This window comes from Gorilla gorilla, chromosome 11, assembly GCF_029281585.2.
Source record: "Gorilla gorilla gorilla isolate KB3781 chromosome 11, NHGRI_mGorGor1-v2.1_pri, whole genome shotgun sequence".
Classification (NCBI taxonomy): Eukaryota; Metazoa; Chordata; class Mammalia; order Primates; family Hominidae; genus Gorilla; species Gorilla gorilla.
Genome location: NC_073235.2, coordinates 42,011,054 through 42,036,608, shown reverse-complemented (window position 1 = coordinate 42,036,608; position 25,555 = coordinate 42,011,054). Strand labels below are relative to the sequence as shown.

Sequence of the window (25,555 nt, the reverse complement as noted above, 5' to 3'; positions counted from 1 at the left end):
TTTTTTTAAAATTTCACCCATCCTTTTATACTAATTTGATTCATGCCAGTTTTGATCTTCTGTGATTTGTGCATTTGTGCATTTGGGCATTTCATTGTTCAAAGGGCTAAACTATTAGTTCCTGTTACATGCTCAACAAACTTATCACTTGATAAAGGAAAAGGCACCGTAAACAAAACCCTGGAAGTAATTGATATCCTACAAAGCCTTCTATTTTTTATCTACCCTACTAGGTAAGTACCAGAACCAAGAAGAAAGAAACCATCAATATGCTCTCCTAAATAAATAAAACTACATAATTGTTTTAATGGTTCCTCACAAAGAGTAATTGAGATTTAGTATCACATTATGGTTTGAACTTTTATTGACTTTCTCCCGGCATAAACCAGCAGAGATATTTCTTTATAATGTTCAAATGTGCTTCTTTTTTTTCTTTTCTTTTCAATTTTACTCAGGGCACTGATTTTGTTATTACAGGCAATATGTTGTAGCATTTATGTTACTCAAACAATTTTGGCCTTAATAAATAAATCTATAATCTGTCACTCTTTCTATACAAATCTAAAATAATGTTATTCCTCTGATTTGAAAATCATAGCAGCCTTATGTCTTATTTATATGGTATTGACAGAGGCCATTCCCTTCCTGGAGCCCTGGGCATCTATAAATTATAGTAAGCACAGAGTTGGGTAATGAGATATGCTGATAAAAGTGATGTTAATAGAAAACTGAGAACATTTCACTCCGAAAATCAGGTTGAACATTTATATTAAAAGAAGCAATAAACACTTTCTTAAATCTATAAATGTATTTAACTAGATTTTCTCTTGAATTTTTACTCTCGCTTCTTTATTTTATTGCAATGCCTTTTTCTTACTCAAATGCTGAAATGCAAGATCCTGGTCAGGAGAAAACTTTCAGCACTTTCTCTTTTCTTTTAGGCTTAAGAGGCTTATTATAAATGCAAGTGGTCAATAAATATCAGAACTCAGTAATATCACTGTGAATCCCTACTTAACCATAAACTTGCATGACTATTTTGGTAAAATTTTTAATATCTCTTCATCTTAGCTTCCTCATCTTCAAAATAAAGTTTAGAGTCACTTCAAAAAGGGTTAAAAAGATAGTGCTGGGAAAATGTCAATTGTATTGTAGATGCTTAATAAGGTATTATGACTTTCCTCTAGATTGATTAATTTCAAGTTGATTAGGCTTTTTGAGGACATTGTAAAGGTTGATTTCTACATAAACAATACTTTCAGTTCAGTTGTCCATTTATTTCAGACATTTGGGTGTCTAATCCCCTCTGAAATTCACCACTTATTGCTTGACTTACGTACCAATCCTCTTCTTCTACTAGAGTCTATGTTTTGCTCTTTAAACTGTGAAGATTGCCAGGTTAGCAACTGTGTTTTTCTTATTAACTATTGCTACTCTGAGGTCTATCAATAATGCCTGAAACAGAGTTGATGCTCTAAATAATCTTTATTGAGTGAATTCAATGGTGAATTTCTTCTCTCTCCACCTCTCTCTCTCTCTCTCTACCTCTATCTCTGTCTCTATCTCTTGTCCCTCTCCTCTACTACTTTTCCCATTCAAGTTAGGCATCCATCGTAAATACTTTAGTAACACCCTCTAACACTTCTGTGGCACATGCCATATGTCTACTAGATTATAATCTTAAAGCAGAACTGGCCTTTTGCAGTGTTTGCAGGTTGAGCCCATTTGCAGTATTAAACATATGACAGACTTTCATAACTCAGCTATTGAGTGAATAGGAAAGTAAACAAAAGAATAATCCATTCATTACTAAAATTTTAGTATTCAAAGAAGTTTAGGCACTAAAGAAAAAATGGAACAAGTTTGACAATGACTAGTGATGGGGTGGGTGATTGTGCCGTCCTTTCATCCATCCATCTACTCATCCATTCATCAATTTATCAACTAGCCAGCAGGTATTTAGAATTTGTTTATGACATCAGCACTAGGCTTTGGGAGATAGAAATAAAGTATATAAAATGTATGAGAAGTGGTTCCTAACCTTAAATTGTTCACAATATAAAAAAATGCAAATAATGCTAAATCATTTATCTGGAATTTTGACGATTCCGGACCAGCATTAAGTGGGTAATAAAATGTCATATCAGATTTGTACTTCAGTCCACGGGCTTGCAGTAATGAAATACTCCTGATTGTAGTTATTTGAAACTATAACTCAACTGTCTAATGTATAAGCTAAGCTCATTGGTTTTAGCACCAGTGAGAATTCATGTACTTATTGCACATATAAGATAACGTATTTAGAAATAAAAAATATAAGCAAGTAAATGGGATTTCCGGTAAATAACATACTAAATTTACTATATTAATAAATAATTGCTACTCATTTGTTTCAGCAATGCTATCTATCCAAAATGTGCCAGGTCAGTTATGACTCCAATCCCAAATGTCATTCTTCTGTCAAAATATGGCAGTCACTGGTGTTAGATGTTTCTTCCAAGAACAAATTATTTCCGGCAATAAAAGCCCATCTGTTTATACAATTTGTGAATGTGCTCTGCCTACATTATCATTTGCCCAACTAGCCTTGAAATGAAATATCTCATATGACAAAATATTATAGGCCCTGCCATGACATCATTTCTCTACATAGCTATTGGAGGACAGCAATTTCTCTAGCTTGGGGAGTGAAATACACTGAAGCTAACAAACAATTCACTCTCCAATAATAGGTGCCAACTCTGCTGAAATACTGTGTCAAGTACCGCTGGGGATGGCAAAGGTTAATTACACCACCTGAGCCCTCATGAAGATTACAATTTTCTGGGAGCCAGAGCAGTCTATTGTAGTACATTTATTATTTTAATTGATTTTTAAAAGACATTCTCTTTGAAATAAAACAATAAAATTCAAGGTCATTGGAATTAAAAAAAATAATGCTAAATATAGCAAAGATTCACGTACATTACACATAAAAATAAAAAGCTGTAAAGTCATGCTTCATATAACAACCTTTTAGTTAACAACAAATATTATATTTGTTAATGATAATAAACGACTATTTCTAGCTTATGTATTTACTATACTTTTATATGTATACTATATATGATTATGTATATACTATACTTTTTAGTGTTATTTTAGAGCCTACTCATTTTACTTATTTGAAAACAAAGTTAACTGTAAAACAACCTCAGGTCTGTCCTTCAAGAGGTGTTCCAGAAGAAGGCATTGTTAGCATAGGAGATAACAGCTCCACGGTGCGACTGTCCCTGAAGACCTAGCAGGACAAGATGTGGAGGTGGAAGACAGTCATACTGATGATCCTGAGCCCGGGTAGGCCTAGGCTAATGTGTGTATTTGTGTCGTAGTTTTTTACAAAAACATTTAAAAAGTTAAAAAATGGTGTTTAAAATAGACAAAAGCTTACAGAATAAAGATACTTTAAAAGAAAATATTTTTATACATCTAAACAATGTGTTAGTGTTTTAAGCTAAGCGTTACTGCAAAGAGTCAAAAAGTTTTTTTAAATTAAAAAGTTTATAAAGCAAAAATGTTACCATATGCCAAGATTAATTTATTATTGAAAGAATTTTTTAAATAAATTCAATGTAGCCTAAGTGTACAGTGTTTATAAAGTGTGCAGTACCAAACAATATTGTTCTAGGCCTTCACATTCACTCATCACTCACTCACAGGCTCACCCAGAGCAAATTTCAGTTGTGCAAGTTTCTTTCCTGGTGACAGTCCTATACAGGTATGTCATTGTTTATCTTTTATACTTTATTTTTACTGTATCTTTTCTATGTTTAGATACACACATCCTTACCATTGTGTTACAATTGCCTACAGTGTTCAGTACAGTAACATGCTGTACAGATTTGTAGCCTAGAAGCAATAGACTATACCATATAGACTGGGTGTATAGTAGGCTGTACTATCTAGGTTTGTGAATGTTCTCACAATGCTTAACAATGCATTTATCAGAATGTATCTCCCTTGCTTAGCAATGCATGACTATATACTAATTAATCAATCATAGTGATAAGTCTCACACAATAGAGCCTTTGAAGTCACGTCTGTGAAGACAGTGACATAGAACATTTTACTTTTTACTTACATATATCCCTCGAAAAAAAAATTCTCAAATGTAACAAATTGGAAAGAAGATTGAGAAAAAAATCACATTGTCTGAAGTGACAGAACTGTAAAGACAGGAATTATTTTTATTTCTTTTCTTCTGTGTTCTTTAATTTTTTAAAAACACTTCATATCATGAAAAATCGAAATACATCCCACATAAATTTAGGCTTGCCCTTCTTGCCCTTCTGACTTACCTGCTTAACTTGTACATAACCTGGGGCCCAAAGCCTCCAGATTGGCAGAAATGTTTTTTTTTTAAAAAATAGGTTTATAGATGGAAATTTTTGTGCAGGACCCCTTAAATAAAGACACTATTTTCGAGTACTTTATATTTCACCAAATGCTTTCAGAAATACTATGTCATTATCTTTTCACAAATAACCCTGGACAATAGACATTATTCTTGTTTTAGATCAGGATATTCTAACTCAGGTTAAATGGCTTGCCCCAAAGCGAGGATTTAGTTAACATCAGGACTGAGCTTCAAATCCCCCCCATTTCATAACTCTGGGTCTAAGGTGTTTATTCTGCACATATTGTCTCTCACTACAATAATAGCCTCTGACTTCACTTGTATGTTGGGACAAGTTATTTCAACAAAAGGAACATTTTAAACATTGGTTTCCAAGCATTTTTTTTTTTTTTTTTTTTGCCCACGGTTATACATAAACTATTTGTTTTGCCTTTAAAAATAAAAGTCCATTTGACATTTTATTTAAAATAATGCATCCAATGGTCAATATAAACCATAATGTATCTGGGGTGGTTACTTCTAGGTCTCAAATGCCTCTTAACATCCCTTCTAGGTCATAATTCATAATGCTTTTCTCTGTCACCCCACACACAAAAAAAGCAGGATAAAATGCAGTGTAGCCTAAGTGTACAGAGTTTATAAAGTGTACGATAAAGTGAGAAAATGTTTTCATGAGTGATCTTAATGTCCAGGCTAATACAAGACATGTACAGGCCGGGCACGGTGGCTCACGCCTGTAATCCTAGCACTTTGGGAGGCCGAGGTGGGTGGATCACAAGATCAGGAGATGGAGACCATCCTGGCTAACACGGTGAAACCCTGGAACCCAGGAGGCGGAGCTTGCAATGAGCTGAAATCGCACCACTGCATTCTAGCCTGGGCAACAGAGCAAGACTCGGTCTCAAAAAAAAAAAAAAAAAAAAAAAAAAAAGACATGTATGATAACCACAATCCCCCACATCCAGTCCAAAAGAGAAATAACCTTCCAATAAATTTATATAAGGCATTTATTTTGAGACCTGCCAATAACTTATGCCTCTGTGTCACCTCATGCCTGTGCCACAGAAGACAAAACAGTAAATTAATTTTATATCATCTACATAAGATAACTTTAATCAAGAGTATTTGTTCAATGACCAATATGTGGATAATTTTCTAACTTTGATTTTTCAGAGCTGTCTCTAGACTAATGGGTAGCAAACTCGTCTTAAAACAAAAGACCTGAATGTCACATAGAGCTATGGAAACAAGACATCACAAGCACTAATAGGATCCCTTGTTCAAGTCTTAGTATAATAAAATATTAATAATACTGCATAGCAATGGAAGAAATTATATATTTTTAAAAAGCTATTTGGTGCCACTACATGTTTCTGGTCTCCACCTAGTGTGTATCTTCTAAGCCACGGCCAAGCCCTCCAGTTGTTTTGCCAACATGTTCTCCAAGGTCTTTTCATCACTGCCCTTAACCTCTATGCCCCCAGGCTCATCATATTCAGCAGACAGAAATGCAATCAGGTATCATCTTTCTCAAATACAAAGCTTCTCTTACACAACTATGCAACCACATATTTGTTTTGATTTCTGTCTTTGTAATATTTTTCTTCATTCTCAGATGTAGTGTCCCTTCTATTCAAAGGCATTCTACTCTCTCTTCCTTGTACTTATCCACTTCCTAGGTCCTAGTTTAGATTTACATTTCTTTGTCTCTGTATACCCCTGAGCCTAAATCCTCCTCCAATAATCAAATATTTTTCTTGTATTTCTCATCTGACTTCAAAACATGATCTATTCTCATTGTTACCACTTTCTAACCTCATGTTCATTCTTAATCTATTGAATTCCAGCCTCGTCCCCTGACTGTACTAATATTATCTCTCACTAAAATCAAAAAGAGCATCCAAATTTTTAAATCTCGTGGATATTCCTAAGTCTTTATTATACTAAATCTTTGCATTGAATTTGCCTTAATTACTTATTTCTGTTTAAAATGTCATGCTCCTCTCTTCTTACCAATGTTCAACCAAAACAGCATGGTACTGGTAGAAAAACAGGCAAGTAGACCAATGAACAGAATAGAGAACCCAGAAATAAGACATACACCTACAAGTATCTGATCTTTGCCAAACCTGAAAAAAAAAAAAAAAAGGAACAAGCAATGCGGAAAGGATTCCCCATTCAATAAATAGTGCTGGGATAATTGTCTAGCCATGCAGAAGATTGAAATGGTACCCCTTCTTTACACCATATGCAAAAATTAACTCGAGATAACTTGAAGACTTAAATGTATAACCCCAAACTATAAAAATCCTGGAAGACAACTTAGGCAATACCCTTCAGGCACAGGCAAAGATTTCATAACAAAGATGCCAAAAGCAATTGCAACAAAAACAAACATTGACAAATGGAGATCTAATTAAACTACAGAGCTTCTGCAGAGCAAAAGAAACTATCAACAGAGTGATCAGACAACGTAGAGAATGGGAGAAAATTTTTCCAAACTATGCATCTGACAAAAGGCTAATATTTAGCATACATATCAGGAACTTAAACAAATTTACAAGAAAAAAACAACCCCATAAAAAAGTGGGAAAAGGACATGAACACTTTTCAAAAGAAATACATGTGGCCAACAATCATATGAAAACAAGCTCAACATCACTGATCATTACAGACATGGAAATCAAAAAACCACAATGAGATATCATTTCATACCAGTCAGAATGTCTATTATTAAAAAGTCAAAAAATAACAGATGTTGTCATTTTATACTCAAACACTTATACACTGTTGGGGGGTGGGTGGTAAATTAGTTCAACCACTGTGGAAGAGTGTATGATGGTTCCTCAAAGACCTAAAAACAGAACTACCATTTGATCCAGCAATCCCATTATTGGGTACACCAGGATATATAAGCATTCTACATAAAGACACATGCACATGAATGTTTATTGCAGCACTATTCACAATAGCAAAGACATGGAATCCACCTAAATACCCATCAGTGATAGAGTAAAGAAAATGTGGCATATATACAAAATGGAATATTATGCAGTCATAAAAAGGAAGGAGATCATGTCCTTTGGAGGGACATGGATGGAAATGAAGGCCATTATTCTTAGCAAACTAACACAGGAACAGAAAACCAAATACCACGTTCTCACTTATAAGTGGGAGCTAAATCATGAGAACACATGGACACACAGAAGGGAACAATGCACACTGGGTCCTTTCAGAGAGTGGATGGTGGGAGGAGGGAGAGAATCAGAAAAAAAATAACTAATGGATATTAGACTTAATACTGGATGATGAAATAATTTGTACAACAAACTCCCATGACATAAGTTTACCTATGTAACAAACCTGCATATGTACCCCTGAACTTACAATAAAAATTTACTTCTATGGCACCAGAACTTCCTTTCTTTCTGCACACTTCTCTGAGTATTAATTCTCTCCCAGAGCACAAACAGAATAATTTACTAGACAATTTCATCAGTACCACCAAAAAAGATTCCTATTTCACCATTCTATAAATTTTTTAAAGTTTAAAATGGAATCATGCTTAAAAATTTTATGGAAAACTAAAATTTTAAAACAAATTATAATTTTGAAATTGTTTTTTTAATATCAAACAAGTAATATGATAGATATATTTTGATAGTTTTGTTTCTCTTTTGGCTAATTTTAAAAATTAATTGATCATATTTGTAAAATCTATTTTAAGAGTCTTGAGACATTAGTTTTAATTCGAACACTGCCGCTATTCTCAGGGGAACTATTTAACCTTTTCTTTGTGTTTACCATTCTATAGATTCATGAGTAAAATAAAATGCTATCCCTGCTTATAGATAATCACGAATGAAATAAACATAAGGAAAGGAGTTCTCATATTTATAAAAGTATAAACTACAAAATTATGTTAATTTCTAATTCTAATCATTTTAAAGAACCAGAGCATGCTCTGCTTACCCTGGGAAACTACTTTCTTCTTTTTATTTCCAGATTGCTTACTGTCTGTGTGACTTATTTGTCATTTACTACCTAGAGTACTAGTAGGTTTTTCATCTGTATAGCTCTTATTTTACTAATTAGAATGTAACCCCCTTGGGAGGAGAACTACATTGTATTCTTACTGTATTTCTCAGGTTGCTTTTCAAAAATTAGTTGCTCAAAATTGTTTTCTGACTATTATATAATGTATTTATTAAAATACAGTGTTTTTTATTCCTACTAGAGCATCATATATAGATTTTTTCTCCTTTGACATCTACTTTGAAGAAAATTACTGCCTGTTCAGTTTCTAGCATATGGAGGTAGAGGGAAATAACTGTAAGAATACATTTGTGTATAAAATGTGTCTTTAACCACTCACGTATTTTTAAATACCCTAGAAAGGGATTATTACAAATAGAGCAGTTTGGGAAATAAAAGTTTGGTGTGAATAGGTTTGTAATAGTTATCTATTGCTGTGTAACAAATTACCCCCGTACTTAGTGGCTTGCCTAAAAACATAGTAACATTTGTTATAGCACAGAAGAATATGTTTCAAGTCCTCTGGCTCTAGGTCTCTATCAAGGTTGGATCAAGGTGATGGACAGTAGGGGCTACAGTCATCTTAGGCTCAGTTGGGGTTAGAGTCATTTCCAAGCTCAGTTAAGTGATTGTTGGCGGGGTTTAGATCTTCACAGTTTGTTGGACTGAGGGCCTTAGTTCCTTATGAGCTGTTGATCAGAAGCTTCCCTCAATTCCCTGCTATGTGGCATACTCCAGAGAGCAGCTCCCAATATTGCAGCTCGTTTCCTCCAAGTGAGAAAACAACAAGGGAAGAGAGTGTGGGCTAAAATGAAGTCAACAGTCTTTTGTAACCTATCCTAGAAAGTGACATCCCATAATGTTTACCTATTCAGTGCATTAGAAGTCAGTCAGTTGGTCTTACCCACATTCAAGAAAAGAGGATTACACTGGGGAGTGAGTACCAGGAGGAAGGGGTCATTGAGAGCCATGTTAGAGAGGTGCCCACCACAGGGTGATTTTATTCTTTCTTTCTAATGAGAGAGATAAAATTTGGGGATAGTAAAGCATGGAGGGATGAATTGGGAGAAACTCTCCTGAGCTGAAAATTGAAATCAGGGTATGAAGAAGAAAAACTGTTATACAGAATATTAATAGGAATAACAACTTTTAAGTAACAATCATATCTAGGCTTTGTGCTAGACTTTATTGTCTCTAACCCATTACAATCCTTTGAAAGTGTGAACCCCTAAAGGTATTAAAGACAGGTCTCAGTTAATATAGAAAGTTTGTTTTGCCGAGATTGAGGATGCACACCTATGACATGGCCTCAGGAGGTCATGACAACGTATGTCCAAGGTGGTCAGAGCAGTTTTGTTTTACACATTTTAGAGAGACCTGAGACATCAATCAACATGTGTAAGATTAACATTGGTCCAGTCTGCTGGAAAGGCAGGACAACTCGAAGCAAAGGTGGGACAACTGGAAGAGGGGAGGGGACTTCCAGGTCAGAGTTAGATAAGAGGCAAATTGTTGTATTATTTTGAGTTTCTGATTAGCCTCTCCAAAGGAGGCAAACAGATATGCATTGATCTCAGTGAGCAAGGGGGTGACTTTGAATAGAATGGGAGGCAGGTTTTCCCTGAGCAGTTCCCAGCTTGACTTTCCTCTTTAGCTTAGTGATTTTGGGGCCCAAAGATTTATTTTCCTTTCACAAAAGATAGCATTATTCATGGTTAACAAATTAAGAAATGGTAGTTCATAAAAGGAGAATGACTAATTAAGCCTCATTAATTATCAAGTGACAGGGCACAACCTATATTAGAACACAATTCTTCTGGTCTTCAAAACTCACAAATTTAAAATAAGAAAACTAATATAGAGTTGGAGTATTTCATTTTTAACATAAAATCTCCTTTTATCATAGATCTGTATCTTCTTTTCTTTTTTAAAAAAATTATAATTCAGATGCTTTAAAAAATGGCATTCTTCTGGAAATGGCATTTTTCTGGAAAACACAGCACATCAAGTTGCAATTTGGTGCTTGCTACTTTGATCAGTTTTCAATACTTCCTGAAAAGCCAAGTTTGTTTTGGAGAGAGATAAATGAAATGCTACTTAGGATATATCTGTGTGGGATGTGTGCTTTTAAGAGGTGGGTGGTGGTGGTTGCCATATCCTGGCTTATACGATGGGAGAAAGTAATACAGATATGGGATTCATGGCTCTGAGTCACACACATCACTGTAATTCTGGTACTATTGATCTCCCTGTTCGGGTAAGACATACATCTTTATTTATATCTATAGGTAGAGCTATATTATCTGTCTAACCAGCCTCATCTCACATTCAAATGTTGCCTAATAACCTATTACTTCATTAATCTTCACTACAATTTAATTTGAGGAATGTTAACTTAGCCTAATAATAAAAATATAAGTAGTACAATTTATCAAATTAACTGAATAAAGAAGAAAATCGTATGATTATCTTAATAGGTAGATAAAAATTATTTGTTAAATTTAAAAACTCAGTCATGATAACTACTCATTGAATTAAATTAAAAAGAAAACTCTTTGCCCTGATTAACAGTTACCTGTGGAAATTATACCACTTTACACTGAAGGTGAAATATTTAGAGCTTTTCCTAAACTGGAGGAAAAAACAAGGACACGTGTTACCAACATTTGTATTCACCTTGAATTTGAGAAGCTAGAATTGTGCAATAGAGAAAGATAAAAATAGGATGTAAAACAATAAATGAAACAGATAATATAAAACTGTAATTATTCATAGATGACATAATGATGCAGGTAGAAAATCCAAGTGAATTCATATGGGAATATTACAAGGTCACTAAATATTGTAAATACGTAGAATCAACTGTATTGCTATATATTAGTAACAAACAGGAAAGTTAATTTTAAATGATAATATTTGCTATATTATAATAAATATAACCCATTAATTGTTTTCGTAAAAGATATGAGGCATATACACTAAAACAAACTAGCAACAAAAACAGCAACAAAAGGCCTAAAATACCACTGAGATAAAGAAAACTACATAATTGGAGGCAAATGCGATGTTCACAGGTTAGAAGATTCAATACTATAAAGATAGCAACTCTCCATCAGCTTTCTCTATAAAGTCAAGGCAGTCTTAACCAAAATCTCTCCATTATTTTCTTACAAATTTACAAGCTTATTTTGAAACTTACATTGCAATACAAAGAGCTAAGAATAGCCAAGACAATCTTGAAGAACAAATCCAGGGCACTTATGCTTCCAGAAATCAAAACTTGTCATGAAACTACAGTAATTTAGATAATATTATGTTGGTACATAGAAAGTCCAATAGACAGAAGAAATCGGGAGAAAAGAGACCTGATTCAATGCAGATTCACACAAATATAATAATTTTCTTTATAACAAAGTTGCTTGCTTTATAACACTGCAGTGCATAAGACAAAGAAGGCCTTTCAATAAATGATGCTAATGTATTAGAGTTTCCATATGGGAAAAAAAAATTGAATCTTTACCTCTACCTCACACCACAGATAAAAACCAGTTCCAGATGGATTACAGATCTAAATATAAATGTTAAAATAATTATCTATTTGGACAAAAACAGTAATAATATCACGGTAGTTCTGAAGAAAGCAAAGTTTTAAAAAATGAAACACAAGAAGAACTACCTATATTGGAAAATATTGGTGAAATGAAATTTATTAAAAATGAAAACTTAGATTAAAATAAAATGAAATCAAAAGTTTCAGAGAATGAAAATACAGGCCACAGAGTTATGATGGATATTTTCAAAACATATATGCCACAGTGAACTTACATCCAGGATATTCAAAGAACTTTTACAGATCTATAGAAAAAGTAAAGACTCAAAAGAAAAATTGGCCAAAACTTTTGCAGACACTTTTCAAAAGAAGATAGTCAAATAACTATTAAATATATGGAAAAGATCCTTATGCATAGACACCAGAGAAATGTGAATTAAAATCAGAAACCCTATCAGAATTGCTAACAATTACAAAGAAAGACGATGTTAAGTGTTGCCGAGGTTATGAAATAACTGTAATTCCCACACACTGATGGAAGTTATATAAATTGGTACAACACCTCTTGAAACTGTTTAGTAATAGCTACTAAAGCTGATGATAGACACAAGTTATACTCTGGCCTTCCCAATCTAATTATACTCCACAGAAATACACACATATGTTTACAAAGACACATAAAGCAATGTTCATAAATAGCACTACTGTAGTAACTACCCAATGTTAGAAGAATCGACCGATAAATTGTGGTATATTTTTACAGTACGATGCTATATATCAATGAGAGAAAAACTATAATTAGAAGTAACCATAAATACATATCACAAACATGGTTTTGAGAAAAACAAGGAACATACACTGTGATTGCAGTTACGTAAGTTTCAAAAGTAAGCAAAATTAACTTATGGTTTTGAAATTCAGAATAATGATTATCTTTGAGGGGAATAATTATGAGAAGGGTCATAAGAGTGTCTTCTAGAGTGTTGATAGTGTTCCATATCTCGATCTAGGTGATGGTTAAAAGTTTGTCTTTACTTTGTGAGAATTTATCAAGCTGTACATTGAGTGTGTTTCTTTATTATGTGATATTTTAATGAACTGTAAATTTAGAAAAGGGAGAAGGTACACTTATCTTTTTTCCCTTTCTCCTTTCTTCTACTTGGAATATGAATGTGATAGTAGGAGCACAAGGAGCTGTTTTAAGTCAGCAATCTTGAGACAACATTCTCAGGATGGCAGAGCAATAAGAATGGAGGATCCTGGGTCCCAGTTAACATGAAGCTGCTATGCCAGCCCTAAACTGGCAACTTCTGGGCTTTTCTTACATGAGACATATATTTTTATCTTGTTACATATAAAGTAAGGGAGCAGTATTTTTTTCCTATGCACTAAACAGTATGACAAAATTAGAGTTCATACTGCCAGAGTTTAGACAGCCCATTTCTTTTCTTCTTGACTAAAAGGAATAATAACAATGGACTTAAAAGTTAACCATTCTTCAGGTCCACTTTTGAATTTCTCCATCATTTTCATTAGACATAAAATCTCCCAAACAGATTAATGGAAAAAATGTAGATTTAATTATTTTCCCATGGGCATTAACAAAAGCAGTAACATGCACTTTATTTATGGGGGCTGTTCTACACCATCACAACTCTTTGGGAGACTTTTTTCATCAGCATTCTTTGCTTGGAAAGAGTGATAGCTTTTCTGCTGAAGTTAAGGTAATTCCACCACTCAGCTTTAGTGAACACCCCTTAGCACATTAATGAATAATATTTGTGCATTAGCAAACATGCTCCAGAGACAAAATCAAATCAAATGGGCTTGGATGTTCATAAATTCTGACACTTCTAAGCTCTCCTAGAGAAACTGCTTTATAATGAATTGCTCAGGTTACATGCATTCCACCAGGAGACTGAAGGCTCTGCTGTACTTCAATAGAGTGAAATTTAGTTAAGGATAAAACAGCAACAATAATTAAGAATTTTCACAAATCCATAAGGATTTAATTAAAATTTGACTTTCTAATCATCAACTGTGTACACTCGGTGTTGCTTTACACCACCTAACCTTTGGCAATGTTCTTCCATGTATTGTAGTATACACGTTGATCACACAGTTTTTCAAAACTCTCCTACCCCCTCCCAATTACGTTAGTTAGTTCCTTATAGGTGCTGGGATGATGACAGAATAATTCCTACAAAGGAGGCTTAGAGATTAAGTGGATTTCAAAATGAGTAGTTTGCAATGATTACTGCTTAAGAGAAGCAGAAAAAATGTTTTTAAATAATTAAACCACTAATTGAATACAGGTCTTGATAAATCTATAGTTCTAATTTCTTTATGTAAACCTTCCCTCCCATTAAAAATGATCTCATTATTTCAAAGTTGTCTGTTAATATCCTTTTCTGCTCTTGTTCTAAATTCTCATCCCATCCAAACTTTTGTTTGTGATGCTTCTACTTTCCATCGACATTTTCACACTTGCCATTCAAATTTAAATCATAATCTGTTTTACTACCCTACCGCTTGCTGAAAACTCAACTTGCTGCAACCTTCTCCAGGCTGCTTGTTCTTGAACACAATGGACACTTTTCAGTCTCTGTTTAACTTGTGTAGCACTCTGAAACATTTCACAATATGAGTGAGTTCTCTTTTGGGAAGAAGCCATTGTTCCCTGGCCTCCGTAGGTCTTTGCTTCCCATCATTTCAATGGACTTCTTTCAGTTTTGTGTCAGTTCTTCACCATCTGATCTTCCTTTAAGTTTGTTGTTATTCAAGGTTCCATACTAAGCTCTTTTGTGGTCTCACTCTGTTACTGCCCTTGGAAATAGCCCATGCACTTCCATAGCTTTACCTACCTTCATACCACTAACCCCAAATTAAATATCCTCATTTTGTACTCCATATCTCTAAATACAGCTCTCTACAGACACTACAGGCCCAGAGAAGGTGTCTCCACTTGCATGCCATCCAATGCCTCAAATATTAAAAGTCAAAAAAGGAACTAATTAAAATCTGACTTTCTCATTTTCATCTGAGTACTTTAGGTTTTGATTTAAGCTCTTAACCTCTGGCAGCGTTTTTCCTTTTAAAATATGCTAATCTGACATGACCTTTTGAACAAACAATATATTTGATTGTAATTATAGCTGTAAAAGAGGGAGCTTTCTTTCATCCCTTTCTCCACCACAACATCTTATCATATTATCACATTTTTTAAAAATTGTGTATTTTAAGTGGTTCTTAGAAATATATACTTATTGCTATCATCATTGATCTCAGTCCAATCTACCACCTTATCTTTTATAATAGCCTACTAGATGGGCACTAATTTTTTTAACAATTATTCTGGTAGACCTATCAGGCATGTAGGATATCATTTCTCCTCCTCCATAGATGTATCATCTCAGTTTGTTCCTCACTCTATAGCCACGGTGACTGTTTTAAAACTAAATCTGATCACGTCACTCTCCTTGAATTTGTTTGTTAATTATCTCAGCACCTTAAGATAACGTAGGAGTTTAAAACTCTTAATCCATTCATTCTTCAGATACATTTTGTTTGGCACTTTTTGGTGTTTTAAAAACATTAGATTTGAATGTATTCAATTAGTGGCTTCACTCATCCCCTTCAATACAGAACTAAACAGTTTCCTATATCTTACTTCCTGGCATTCTTCATGTTAGACACCTTTCTGCCTAACCCATGAATTCATTTGAATTTGTGGTTCTTTAATGGTTTACTTTGTCTTTTCTGATTGTGTCCATGCTTATTCCAGCCTTAACTATCGCTAAACTCTTTGCTTCCCTTGGCCTCCTTGGGTCTTTGTTTCCCATAATTTCTTTAATGGTTAATTTCCTCTTTTCTGGTTACTTCAACCTAGCCAAAATCGTATTTCTTTCCGAAAGCATATAAAGTTCAATCTGCTGCGCTTTGCATATACTGATCCCTCTGTCTCAAATGCATGCCTTCTCCCTTTCATACTAAATACACTCATTTTAACACTCAGCTCAAATGACAGGCTTCCATAAACATTTTAATTCTAACCTCAGATAAATGACCACTTCTTTCTTTGCGTCAACACTGTAACATCAGCATGCTTCTAATTTAGACTCATTGCCATGATTATAATTTTAAAAGATATATCCATATACCTTAATAAACCATATTTTTTTTTAATTTCTTGTACTCCTAGTGCCTAGCATAATCCAAGATGCACAGTGGTGGCTCAATAAGAATTTTTGACTAAACAATACATAAATTGATCGTTTTACTTTTTATTTATTTATTTATTTATTTATTTTTGGCTAAAATTTTATTATCCCGAGCCCCATCTACTGGTCATTTCTTCAAGCTACAGACACATAATCCCTGGAGCTTTTAAGGAAGTGTTAGCTTTTAAGGATTGTCTTCATAGAATCAATTTATAATGGATTTATCACAACCACATCACCCCTAGTAGAAACTATAAGTGCAAGGATGAATGCCACCCAATTAAATAACCCAAATGTCTTTAAAAACTGAGCATCTCCAGCAGGAGTAAGTAATTATTTAAAGCTCTTCAAAATATGGGCCACAGACCAATTTAGTATGTCAGGATTTTACGACTTAATTGGACTCAGTACATAGAAAGAAAGGCTTAGGCCCTTTTCCAACAGCTGTTAGCTGATGGAGGAGTCATATGGTTATCATTTTCATTGTTGAAAGGGTGTCTCAGATAGCACTATCCAACTTTATGACTTCCAGACACTTTTTTATTGTTTTTCCCCACAGGAAACATTATACATATCAAAACAAATACTCTGCCTTCCACTGTTAACCAGGAAAAGTGTAGATTTACAACAGTTGTCTAAACAATTGTTTCTTAATTAGTTACCTGCTTTGTGTAATTTAGCTTTGAGCTTACTTTTTACTTGAGAAAGAATGTTCTGTGCAGTCTTTTCTTGGTTTTCTACAAAAAAGCAAGAAGCTAGGTAAATCAAAAAATGTTCGGCAGGTGATGTGCTCAGCACGATTGGTGAACATTTACTGTGGATCCTTAAGTGTATAAGACACAGAATTCACTCTGGAGAATTAATCTGAATATAATCCTTTTGTCTAAATATATCTGGAATCTACTTGCTTTCCACTGTTTCTAATGTCACCTACTCTGCTGGGCCGGTTTAATTACCTGCTTGTGTAACTGGAGTTGAGCTTAGGTTCTTGGCCTTGCTGACTCCAAAGAATGGAATAGTGGGCCACGGTCCCGCAGTGAGTGTTACAGCTCAAAGAAATTCACAAGCCATAAGAGTGTGCAGCAGCACAGTTTATTAAGCAAACCAAAAGTAAAGCTTCCACGTGGTGGAAGGGGACCCGGAAGAGGGTGCCGTTGCTAGTCTGACTTATATTCCCATGTTGTTCCCTCCCATATTCTCCCTTTGTCCATTCAGAAGAGTCTGTTTTTCAATAGTCTGTTTTTCAATCCTCCTCTTGATTGGGTATTTTTGAATCCTCTATTTGATTGGTTAGGAGCTGAATCCTGGCCGTCCTGTTCTGGTTTGTCCTATAGGGCAGTGAGGACCTGTTTTTCTTCTTTTTGTGGCGGGAAAGTCTCTATATTGGAAAGCTCCTGCCCAACCCAGGAAGTTTCTTCCATTTATGTCCCTCATTTGAACAACTGCTATAGCCTGCTAACTGGTTTCCTCATCAATTTCTGTTCTCTTGCAATCGATTATGCAATTATCCCAGTGTCCTTATTACTATACTATAATAATTCTTAAGATAAAGGGTACAATCCTCAACCTGCACTCTAAGTCCTTATAGCATCCAGTTCTGGCTTCCTTCTCTGGCTTCATATTGATGCCTTTTTCCCTTCCTTTGGGAAGTTCTGCCATAGTGGCCTTTTTTCAGAGACACGTCATTTCCAAGTCCTTTCTCAGTGCAGTGATCACTCCTTTGCTCTTCTTTATACTTAGAACCTTCTCCCCACTCTACCCCAACCACCTTGGTCAGCTCCTACTTATTTTTCAACGTTCAGCCTCTCACATGCTTAGAGGATCCTTCTCTATCTTGTCGTAAAACGTTGGGCCACCCTATTATTTGCTTTAGTAATGGGCCCTGCTGCAATCCAGACAACTAAAAACAAGTTAGTTAACAAAACAGCAAGAATTTACACATTCATATGAGGGTTACCCAATACAAAAGTGTTTTGTTTTTTTTTTAATCAACTTCCGGAAATTAGTTGAAATGATACATAAGCAATAGCTTTAAACATCTAAAACCGACTCTCATGATTTTGGATGAAAATGTTTCCAAACTAAATTACATCTTCATGTATTTTTAAATAAATCATATTGAACAAAATAATTGCTTCAGTGACATGGGGCTGTTGTGATGAATATGAACGATTTGTGTGAGAGCCAACTGGACCTGCTGCTGGAACCTCATGCTTATTAACCCTCCTGAATCAAGTTTTTCTCTATACCGTCAATGATTCCAGTGGAAAGGCCACTGTTTGAGGTAAAAAGGTAGAACTGAGCTCAATCTAGTAAATTATTCTTTTTTGATTTCCTACTAGGTTACTATTGAAAGATGACTTTCCATGCACCTGCATGGTCATGAGGGCCTTTCTTTGAAGAGCAGTCTTACAGATAATGTATGCCTCCAGAGAGATATGACGACAAACCTTCCCAGAACTATCTAAGGATAATAATCGTAATACCCTCTTTTTCTCCTTCCTGGAGATATTTGCTTCTATACAAGGGTAATATGTTTTTTCTGTCTCTCTCACTCTTTTTCTCTCTGTCTCTCGTAACAAGAAAGGTAGATGTGCCACCAGCCCCACAGAAAGTCAGTCTCCTATTGTCACGGTTCCTGTCCTGTGATGTAACCCTCTACACACACAGGTAACACTTGGCCTTCATCATATTGCCCTGTGGGGACTGGGGTGCTAGCAACTGATGCAAGATGCTGCTCTGCCTGATCTTTTTGCTTTAAAAATTATCTATTTCTCTCATCCAGTGATTTTGTGTTCTTCTGTCACAGTTACTGACTTAAAAATAAATTATTTCAATTCCCTAAAGGTGAAAAGAGTAAAAAGACAAGAGAGACATATGATGTACTCTGGGACAACTTCTCTTTCTGGAAGTTAAGAAATGGGAAAAAAATGTTTGCCCTTTTCTAACAATGATGACCAGGATACAGATAAGAGGAACAGCAACATAGTACTTCTCGTTATAAATGCTTACAATAATCTCTTTACAAAGAAACTTACTGTTATCTCACTTAACCCCCAGCAATTTCATGGAAGAAGTACTTTTATCACCCCTACATTTTAAAAAAGAAGAAATTAAAGATTAGAAAGGTTAAAAGACTTCCTCCAAGTCATGATAATATGCGTAGAAATTGGAATAAAGGCCCAGGTCTGCTTGACAAAGAATCGATGCTCTCTTTTGCTAAGTAATAATGAAAGCACCATAAGGAGTGAGGTTGTATCATGTCAGTCTTGCTGACTGCTAAATTTTTAGTGCCTACCATAGTACCAGAACCTCAAAATACCTTGCCTCTTCATAGGGCAGCTCTCAGCATGGCAGCTTGCTTTCCTCAGATCCAGCACACGAGAGGGCGAGAAAGGGTTCTCAACCTGAAACCTTGTTGGGATCTAGTCTTGGAAGTGACATATCATTTTTGATGAATTACAATTGTTAGAAGCAAGTCTCTAGGTCCAGCCCACCCTCAGAGGGATGATTACACAAGTTGTGAATACAAGGAAGCAGGGATCCTTGGCAGCCATTTCAGAAGCTACCTACAGCACAGGGTAAGATCTCTCCTTTCCATTGCTGGCAGGACGCTGGCTCTAACTGCAAAACCATGAGAGCCATGGTTCCTGGTTTATCCTGCAGTGCTCTGCTAGAGAGAGGCACTGGCTTCACCTATTACCTCTGGATAGTTCTCTACTCTTTTAATACACTTAGAAGGCCTTGATTTTACTGTTTTAAGTGTTCTGTTTTCTGTAGCTATTCCTGTTGGTACCCTGAAAAACAACTGCTAAGAAGAAAAAAAGAAATGAGAATGAATGTACAAGAATCCTTGTATTCATTTTAGCTAAATTATCCTCCCATATGACTAATATTTCTGAGTCACTTAAAAACTTAAGGATATTCAATGATTAACCAATAGCACTTGCTGCAAGCCATAATTTTTTTTTTATATTTTATGGCAATTGATCCACGAAAGAGCTACATATATTGCTATTGTGTGCACATTTACATGGGTGCTTGTGTATAAAATAAGCTTATGACAGTGATCTACATGAAATTACACCACAAATGTTGCCCAGTTGATGATCTCTATCTTGGTTCTTCACCGGAAAATAGAAGTTTCAGCTTGATTTTGTTTTTTAAGCACTTCATTTTTCAGAATAAACATTTCATAATGAATGGTGATATATATTTAGAACTCGTGGCACATGGTTTGTTTTGATCTTTATCTTGCTTTTTTTTTGTACCCAGTAATGAAGCTGTTCTTTACCTAAGAAACATAACCAAAGATAAAATAAAATAAAATAAAATAAAATAAAATAAAATAAAATAAAATAAAATAAAAAGTTAAAATGCACTCAATGGGAGAACTGTATTTTAGCTTTGTTGTTCAAGTTTTCTTGTTTCTTTACTTGCTTGTTTTTAAACGAGAGCAGAGAGCACACACCTTATACAACCTAAAAATGGACAATTCTGGGCACCCATTTGTTTGGTTTTGAATAAATTATCAGAATCTAAGGGTATACCCTAAAAAAACTGAAGTAGTTGGGAGAATTTCTTAATTAACAAAGGCCTCTAACATATGTTCAGCAAGGGGAAAACCTGTCAATCAGCTTGAGTCCCTAGTCAATCATGAGCAAAGCTCTTCGGAAGGAAGGTGGTCATAGAAGTCAGACTGGCCCAACAGTAGCCAGCCCCTCTTTTCAAAAGAAAACAAAATAGAATTTGGAGTTGTTATTCAGGAAGTTTGGATGTCTAAATGGCTGCATAACCAATTATTTTTTCTCTCTTTTCCCCCAGTGATTTCTGGGCTATTTTCCAAATATGGGACACTTCTAAAGTATTTAAGATTTAATTATCCTAAGCAACTATCTTTCCTATGAATGCCAGTGACTTTAAGAGGAAATAGGGTTTATAAAAATTTCATTTTCATTTATTTCCAGAGACTAATCTGATAATTAGGATAAAGTGCTAACAATCTCAAAATACAGAAGGATGCAAATTTTTCAATGCAATTATTCTATATTAACCACTTATTCTATATAAATTATTATGCTTGGCATAGATATGAGAAAAATAAAATACCCACTTTTAAGAAGTTCACAGCCCTAATGGGGCAAGAAATACATACGTATAACTCTACTGCAAGAAACCTCTATTCTTCTGGAAAAATTCACGTGGAAAGTTTCTACTTCTACCATAGATCTAAATTCCAAATTGAGACATATGAAAAACATGACTTAAAAACACATTTAGTCTTTAACAAATTTTTTCATTAAACTTATGTGATTCTGAAATTTAAGACTCTTCATGTATTTTCTATAGACGTGCCTTTCCAAACTGTATCCCTTAGAATCAATAGAGCTCAGAGGAAACTTCCAGGGGATCATAAATAGAACAAGAAAGGGGAATATGGAAAGGAGTGGCAGATGATTGACCAGGGCTCTAGAGTCAGTCTCTCTAGATGGCAGGTTGGCCAATTATGTCTTGTTCCCAAATCCCACCATGTGTTTTTGTGAATAAAGTTTTACAGGAACACAGTTATAACTATTTACTTATGTATTGTCTGTGGCCACTTTATGATTCAACAGGAGATTTTTGTTGTAGCAGTTGCAACAGAGATGAGTTGTGACAGAGATCATAAAATGGGAAAAGTCTAAAATGTTTACTACCCCTGTCTAGGAAAAGTTTGCCCACACTTGATCTATATTTAATTTGAGTCAGATTTGGTGATATTATCTGTTTCACATATGGGATTAAAATATACAAGTAGAAGAAAAAAAAATGAGAAAAAAATTAAACTGTCTTTTCTCCCATAATCCAGGGGAGTAGTAGCAATTGCCTTAGAGGTCAAAGACTCTTATTCCAGAAAATATCGCTTCTATTCAGTTTCATTGAATTAAAAGTGATAAGTAAAAGTTGTACATATTTAAGGGGTACAATGTGATGTTTTGGTATATACATATATTGTGAAAAGATTGCCACAATCAAGCAAGTTACTATGTCCATCACATCACAGTTACCTTGTATGTGGGTGTGATAAGACCATTTAAGATCTACTCTCACTAGTTCCAAATACACAATACAGTATTATTAACTATAGTCCCCATGCTGTGGATTAGAACTCCAAAATTTATTCCCCATACATAGCTGAAACTTTTTATCCTTTAATGAACATCTTCCTGTTTCCTGACTCCTCAGCTCCTGACAACCACCATTGTACTCTCTACTTCAACGAATTCTGCTTTTTAGATTCCACATATAAGAGAAATCATGCAGTATTTGTCTTTCTGTGCATAGCTTATTTCACCTCCAGGTTCATCCACGTTGTTGCAAATGGCAGAATTTCTGTCTTTTTTAAGGTTGAATAATAATCCACTGTATATATACACCATATTTTCTCCATCCATTCATCCATTAATGGAGATTTAGCTTGATTTTATATCTTGGCCATAGTAAATAATGCTGCAATGAACATGGAGTGCAGATGTCTCTTCAACATACTGATTTTATTTCCTTTGGATATATACCCAGAAATGAGATTTCAAGATCATATGGTAGTTCTTTTTTTAATCTTTTGAGGAATTTCTGTATGTTTTTCCCTAATGACTGTACAAGTTTACATTTTTACCAACAATGTAAAAAGGTTTCCTTTCTTTCTATTCTCACTAACACTTACCTTTCACCTTTTGATAATAAACATTCTAATAGATGTGAAGAAATCTCTCTCTGATGTTTTTATTTGCATTTCCCTGATAGTGATATGGAGGAACATTCTATACTTTATTTGTTGAGAATTTTTATCATTAAAAAATTGGATTTTTTTGACTGCTTTTTCTGCCTCAGTTGAGATGATCATTTAATTTTTATTCTTGATTCTGTTAATGTGGTGTATCACATTTATTCATTTGCATATGTTGAATCATTGTTGCATCCCAGGGATAAATCTCACTTGATCATGGTACATGATTCTTCTAATACGCTGTTAAATTTGGTTTGGAGAAAATATCTTAATAAGCCTTTTGGTGAAAAAGCAAAGTTCTTTGGGCCTGATATAGATAAGAGCTTTATACCAAATATGCAAATTATACTGTATTATAATATAAGAAACATGCTCAATTTCCTCCTGCTATACCTTTGAAACAAAATGCTGTCAGAATGGTGGTAAGAGTGACCTTGGTCACTCTGCAACATGGTTGCTCTGCAACATGGTATGAAGTGAAATCTCAGAAGATGACCAGTAAGAATGTTCTTGTGGTGGAGATGGTCGATGAATTTTAGAATTCAGGGTATTATATTATGATTTGCTTTATTCTTTTTGCTAAAAGTATCCCAACACCACTTCCATAATCTGTAAAACTTTAGTAATAACGTGATACTAATAGCCATGTTTATGTTACAGGGAAAGCAGAGAAAGAGCTGCTCTAACTTAGGTCCTTCTACGGGAATGGAGATCATGTTTCAGAGATGCTGAAACAATGCTTATGAGCTAGATAACTGCAGAAAAGCAGGCTGCCAATACTCAGGAGGTACATTCAGGCAATTCTGCTTTCCCTCCAGGATAGAGAGGAAGGAGACGATTCATGAGAACTGAGGTAGGGAATAGATTCCACTATTAAATGAGATAAGGTTTAAGCCTTTCATTTTTTTTGTGTGGGAGACAGGGAGAAGGGAGTGACAGGAATTTGGATTATAAATGTGAGAGACTGAATATACCAATGGACCATGGCCAGACCATATATAAAAATAAAACTCTGACCTATAACTGGCAGCAACCTGCCTAGGATCCCAATCAGGAAGCCAGCCTGCCGTAAGTCAGACTTATGGAAAGCCAGATTGCCATCTCGAGTAACAATCTAGAAGCAAAAAATTCTGTAACAATCAGCTCTGAATAGTTGGAACTTAATAAATTGCAGCTTTTCTAATTTTGGTTCCCATGTCCAACTTAGGACCAATCAGAGAATGTATGTATCCCTTAGCCATTCCATAGGATGTCCCACTTCTAGTTAGCCTGTAGCATTCCCCATGCCAAAAGCCTTTGATCAGGGCATAATTGAAACCTTCTCTTTCTCCACTAATTAAAACTTTTCCACTCCTCTGCCTGCCTTTGAGTCTCTGCCAAAATGCAAGGGACAAAGGCTAACTCCCTTGCTATAGCAAGCTTTGAATAAAAGCTTTTGTTTTCTAATTTGGTTGGTCTTTGTTTATTTCCACAAATGTTAAGATTTTTCTTAAGATATAGATTGAGATTTGTGTCCCCTTTCAAAAAAAAGTGGAAGCCATTTTATAATCCAACATTTTTATTATATAGATGAGAAACTTGATTTTGGAGAATATCATTGACTTGACATTAGACCAATGATTCATAACCTCCTGCACATTAGAATCAGTTGGGGATTTTGAAAATATCTGATGCTCAAGTCCCTACCCCTAGAAAGACTGGGGTAAAGCCAAGTATAAAGATATATATTAAAAGCTTCCTAGAAAATTCTAATAAGCCATAAGAATCTAGATTCTCTGTCTTACAAGATGGTAAAAGTCAGATGCATGTGCAGGAAGCTGAACTCTTCACCTCACTGTTTTCCATTATCCTCTGACATCTGAAACCTTTCATCTCAATGGAGAAAATGATAGGTAATCCAAAGAAATACAGTAACATTCCTCCTGGGTAGAATTTAAATACCAAGCAGCTTCACCTGTCTAACAAATAAAACAAAGGAACACAAAAATGACCTCTAGGTAGTCAAAATAGTGTCACTTATTCATAGAGGACTCCCTCAAGCCTTCACTCAGAAAATAGGTATTCTTATGTTACACATACCTCTGATATGTTTGGAAATCCAGGTTTCAGATTTGCAAGTTTTAGAAGTGCAGTGCTTCATGCCCTGCCCATTTTTATGATTGCCCTGAAAAATGATACTCAAGAACAATGGAGAAGCTGGGAAACTTACAAAATCCAGGATGTGCATAACTTCTTATGCTATACATCTCAGTAGATCCTGGGATCACAAAACAACCAGAGATCATATATCTGGGGAAAGAACACAAATAATTAAAACACAAATCTGTTGTTTAGCTAAAAACATTTATTCCCAATTATTCAGAGAAGTTGATATTTCAAATGGCACATTCCTCTAAACTTTTGCGCAGCAGAAATGATTTGAAATTTACCAATATTGTGTTTTAAATAAATGAGGAAAACTGTATCAGCTTTTACTTCCAAAAATGCTTACCCAGTGAGGTATATTTTGCAAATACCAAAATATCAGTCAAAGCTATGAACGATGCTCCATTTTTAATGTATCTGCTTCAGCACTTGCTGCTTTTTCA

The 25,555-nt window shown here is 34.8% G+C and overlaps 1 long non-coding RNA gene across 1 annotated transcript in view; it reads right to left on the bottom strand.

The window, feature by feature from the left end:
• Positions 1 to 25,555, bottom strand: part of LOC134756641 (uncharacterized) — a 205,425-nt gene that overhangs the window by 119,512 nt on the left and 60,358 nt on the right. Inside the window, exon 2 of the long non-coding RNA XR_010129565.1 lies at positions 25,177 to 25,256. This is a non-coding gene — a long non-coding RNA (uncharacterized lncRNA). The remainder of the gene's footprint in view (positions 1 to 25,176; positions 25,257 to 25,555) is intronic.